Below are 5,749 nucleotides of genomic sequence, written 5' to 3' on the forward strand. Positions count from 1 at the left end.
TGTTGGTGCATATATTTGAATGATAGTGGTATTCACTGGACTTCCTTGTATGCATATAGATATTATCCTGTCACTAACAATATTGTACTTCAAGATGGATCTAGCAATGACATTTTTAACTATGAAAGCAACTCCATTTTTCCTCACCTTTTCATCTCCAGAGTAATATATCATACGGTCATCCGACTCAAAATATCCCATGCCAGTCCATCTCATCTCACCAGTGCCTAGTATGTCAATATTTATACGTTCCATTTCTTCCTTAACAATATCTGATTTTCCTACATTCATGGTTCTCACATTCCATGTCCCAATCACCAGTGTCTGCTTACAACTGTTCCTCTTCCTTTGTATTTCCATACTTGAAAACTCAACCTCCTCTGCCGTTTCTGTTATCTAAATGTGTTCTGTTGTACATAGGGTTTTCAGAGGCCTGCTATTTCAGAAGTGGATGGCCAATCCTTCTTCCTAGTCTGTCTTAATGTGAATGTTCAGATTTAGAGAAGTATCAGACAGACCAAAAAGAGAGAGAGAAGAATTTCAGGAATTTTCAGGAAGAAATAAACAGGAGACAAAGTTCAATTATTTGCCGTTTGTAGGAAACTACAAACAATCACATAACATCTAAGACAAAGTTATTTGAAGGAGAACATGACAAGGAAACATTAGATAGAGTTCATAGGCAGGATGTTTTTTAATTTGCGCAAAAAATCTTTGACGAAATGCTCTACTCTTCTTGGTCTGTCCTGTGCTGCTGTTAAGAGGAAGGCAGCACTAACAGAAACTTGCTGTTAGCTTTTAATGTAAATGGCTGTCCTAGGAGAAGATGAGAAAGGAGTTTGCAAAGTGTATAATCACCACAGCATGAGAGAGCTTTTGGATAATCACTTCGAAATCCTTACTTAAAAAAAACACACAGTCTTAGGGCAGAGAACAAATGTTACTGTCTATAAAATCCTTGCCTGTAAATAGAAATCATGGTCTTTTGCTCCTAGAGAGATCTTGGACTATTACTTCCTGTTAGTGCTGCCTTCCTCTTAACAGCAGCACAGGACAGACCAATTAGGAGAGGAGAGTGCCTTTCGCCCTCTTTTTTTACACAGGGAAAGCCACAGTAGGAGTTAGTTCCACAGGGCCAAGACATGGGTAGCACAGCGCTGGGAACTCCTCCTCCTGACCCTGCCTAGGTGCTGTGCTCTGGAGAGATGGCAATGTGTGGATACATGTACAGCTTTCAATGAGACTCCCCCGGAGTCTCCTTACTGAGGTAAAGATTGCAGCAGGGGAGTAAGAATTACATTTCTCATGCTGGATTTACCCACACCATTTTTCAAAGTTTAGGAAATAAGAACAGAGAGTCCCAAATGAGTAAGCGAAAGGAGAACTTTTTTTTTTCTTTCATCAATTTTTTTTTTAAGAAACATAATAGTTTTTCAAGATTATATGAAACATCTCTTGGAACAAAATGATTGTCAAGTTTCCGCTGAGGCAATGACCCATGGAAAAACAGATGAATTACTTTAGATTTGAACCTTCTGAGTCATGTGAGACACTCTGGTCATTCTTTAAAATTGCAAGCCACTTCCTATTCTTCTCATGACAGAACAGAGGTTTTAGAAATACTAATTTTTCCTTTTCCAAAATTTTTTTTTGTATTCCAGCACTTCTCCCAATAGCAAAAATGTGCAAAAATGTGCAGAGAAATGTCCATCAAAAGAAAAAAAACATACTTACAATGGAAAAGCTAGATTGCTCCTTGGAGGCAAGGATTTTGAATCTCTGTATCACATTTTGGGTCAGGAGAGATAAGTCCTTGGAGAACAACATCATTATTGGAAGGATAGAAGGTCAGCACTGGAGAGGAAGACCCTGGATGAGATGAACGGACACAGTGTCTGTGGCAATTGGGTCAGGTGTGTCAGAGATGGTGGGGCTGGCTCAGGATAGGGCAAGGTTCATGATGTCACTGTGAGTTGTAGTCAACTCAACAGCACATTGTAACATTGTTTAGCCATAAAGAAAATAAAATAATGATGCATGTCACAATGCAAATGAACCATAAAAACATTATGATTAGTAAAATAAATCAGTCACAGAAGGACAAATCCCACATGATCTCACATCTGTGAAACAAACATATACATACATAGAAACCAAAGATGATTGGCTTCCAGGAGAAGAAGGGAAGGGAAATCGGGAGCTTTTCCATGGGGGCACTAACTTCCTTTTATTGGCTATGGAATAATTTGAAGAAGGAGAAAGATAATAATAATTTACAAATTAAGTGTGACCAAAGTCATTGAGTTATACATGTAGAACTTGTTCTAATCCATTTTCTTATTAAGGCCGTAATGCCACCTTAGATCATATTTCAATATGTTTTGTTATGTGCATGTTCACCTGAAGTCTTAAAATGTTATTTCCATTCTCTCAGATAAGAATAAAAGGTAATGAATCTGGTTAACACCAAGGGTAAGTAAATATGTGCAGCATCAGGACAGACATGAGACAAGGGGGCTGGTACAAGAAGCACATAGAAAACAAATGGGCAAGAATTAGTGACCTCAACTTGTCCACAACATGTGACCTGCCATTCCCAGTTCCTAGAGTCTCCTCTAGAAAAAATTCCAAACAGATGAGCATAAACACACACCCAAAAGCTGCTTAGGCCAACTACTATGACAAGAGTGAATACATTGGTGCCACTTAATAGCCCTCAGAAAGTAAATTAATAAAATGTGCTTTAAGTTCAACGCTTGTAAATTAATGGACGTGCTAAAAATATCCACATGCATAAACTCTTAAACGCATACTTTTGAATGACAAGGTTTCAAAATAGTATGTTGTTTCGGTAAAGTCCAAATATGCACACCTTCGCACACAGATAGAAACTGTAATAGTAGAAATAGAAACCAGGTTTTGGGATGATTTTATGTCTGCATAGTAAGAGGGTAAGAATGGGGGGCTCAAAACAACTATGAGAAATCATCTCACCCCAGTAAGATTAACCAAATTTAACAGAACGACAAACGCTGGCAAGGTTGTGAAGAAACTGGAATCCTTATTCACTGTTGGTGGGAGTGTAAAATGGTGCAACCACTGTGGAAGGTGGTGTGGCGCTTTCTCAAAAAGTTGTATTTGCAACTGATACCATTTAACAAAGCAATTCCACTACTGGGAATATACCCGAAAGAGACCATAACTGCCACCCAACCAGCTATATGCACACCCATGTTTATCGCAGCTTTGTTCACAATAGCAAGGAGTTGGAAACAACCTAAGTGCCCATCAATAAACGAATGGATAGAGAATCTCTGGTATATTCACACAATGAAACACTACACTGCATTGAAATACAAGGAACTCATGCAATATTATTCAAAATGGGTGACCCTGGAGGACATTATCCTGAGTGAAATATCTCTGTCACAAAAGGACAAATACTGCATAGTGCCACTGTTGTAAAACTGGACTGACCCCAGAGTTGATGGGATAAATAATGCATACTACATTGAAACAGATGGGGGGGAAAATGGTTTAAAAGGGATATGTGATTAGGTATTATTGTCATGTCAGGAGTCCAGAACAAAGGCTGCATGGTGGAGTGGAACTGGGAGGAAGGATTGTAAAACAATGAAAGAGTTTTTCTTTTACTTTTCAGAGAAGAACTAACTGGGGGTGGGAAGAGGAGTGGGCAGGGAGAAAAGTGTAACAATTAATGAATGGAAATCCAAAGTCTCCATAAATTTTCATTAAAATTAATTTAAAAATTGAGAAAAAAGAAAAATATTGGAAGGGCTGAATCTTTGGCCTACTAAAATCTTTGGTCTTTCTTTCAAAATACAGAAAGAGACTGAAAAGAGAAAATGAAATATTACTATTTTGAAGTTTTTGGTGAACACATAACCCATGCAGTTTCCAGCAAATTCCTTCTGACTCCTGGTGACTACATACATGCCAAAGTAGAAGGGTGCTTCCTAGGCTTCCAATGGTTGGGCTTGCTTTTGGAAATCGTTCTCTAGGCTTTTCTTCTAAGGCACCTCAAAATAGATTTAAACCTTTAACTTCTCAACTGTAGCTGATTGCTCAAAAGTTTTTGCCTCTGGTAGCAAACACCCATTGAGTCTGTCAGTCTGTGAATTTTGAAAGGAGACAACTGTCCATCTTTCTCCACCGGAGCAGCTGGCCAATTACAATTGCTGGCCTTTTGTCAGCAGTTTTTGTGTAATGGGACACAAAGCCATTCACCACCAGAGCTCCTTGCTTTATAGTTGGTGTGTGTCTTCAAGCTGGAAGCAATCAATAGCTGACCCTCCAGCAAGTTTTCAGAGGCAGTAGATTGTCTATGTTTCTACCATGAACCTTCAGGATTGCAGCACAGTTTCTTACCACTAGGCCACCAGAGCTAGTTAGAGCTCTTAAAATTGAGAACTACTTTGGCAGAAGACTCTGACTTCACTTAATGGATAAGATTGGAAACATTTGAAGCAAAGTTTGACTCTTTTTTTGTTCTGTAAGAGATCAACAAGCAAAAATGTGAAGCTTTTGCAAGTTCTACAGTCTGATGCCACCACTCATGCTAACATTGTAGAGCAAAAGCAGTCTTAGGCAAAATGTAAGTGAATGGGTGGGGATTTTTTTCAATAAAACTCCATTTCACAGCCTCTGGGATTTTTACTTTCACCTTTACAGTTGCAAGAAGTCAGGGGCTTCAGCAGATAACCAGTCTTGGGCCAGAGGGCATTGAGACTTGTCTCTAGAGTTGAGAAGCTAGGCCACCACACTCCCAGTTCAAGGACCTCAGTCACAAATAAAGTGCCTTTGGTTGTTGAGGCTGCAACAGATGTTACTGGATGTCGTCAAATTGATTCTGATGCGTAGTGGCCTCCCATGACATTAGGTGGCCATCTTTATGCCAGAAAACACGCAGTTTTTTTCCACTGTGGTCACTGCATGTGTCTGAACCACTCAGGTAGTTACCAGCGGTGCACTGAACCACTGTGCTACAAGGCCTCGTTTGTAGCAATGATTATAGTGAATAAAAACCATCTGGCAACAATAGTAAAATTCAAGAGGGCAGGAAACAACAAACACTGACAAGGTTATAGAGATATTGGAACTCTTATTCACTGCTAATGGGAATGTACAATGGAACAACCACTATGGAGGGCAGTCTGCCTCTTCCTCAAAAAGTTGGAAATAGAAATACCATTTGACTCAATAATGCCACTACTGGGAATATATCTTAAAGAACCCAGGCCTGTGACTTAAGCAGATGAACACACATTCATGTTGTTGTTGTTGTTATGTGCCGTCGAGTCGCTTGCGAATCATAGAGACCCTATGTACTACAGCCCTAAACCCTGCTCTATTCTGTGCCAATCGCACTGCCTCTGACACACCGATTCCGATTATTTCAGTCACTGAACCAATCCACCTCATAGAGGGTATTCCCCTCCTCCGTCATTCCTTCACCCTCCCAAGCATGACGTTGTTCTCCGAGGACCAGTCCCTCCTTACAACATGTACAAAGTATGTCAGACAAAGCCCCAGAATCCTTGCCTCCAAGGAGCAGCCTGGTTTAATCCTCTCCAGGATAAATCTGTTTGTTTTCTTGACAGTCCATTGTTGTTGTTGTTGTTGTTATGTGCCATCGAGTCGCCTGCGACTCATAGCGACCCTATGTACAACAGCCCTAAACTCCGCTCTGTCCTGTGCCAATCGCACTGTCCCTGACACTCCCATCCCA

Source organism: Elephantulus edwardii, unplaced genomic scaffold (assembly GCF_000299155.1).
Source record: "Elephantulus edwardii isolate Elephantulus edwardi_28Jun2011 unplaced genomic scaffold, EleEdw1.0 scaffold00331, whole genome shotgun sequence".
NCBI lineage: Eukaryota > Metazoa > Chordata > Mammalia > Macroscelidea > Macroscelididae > Elephantulus > Elephantulus edwardii.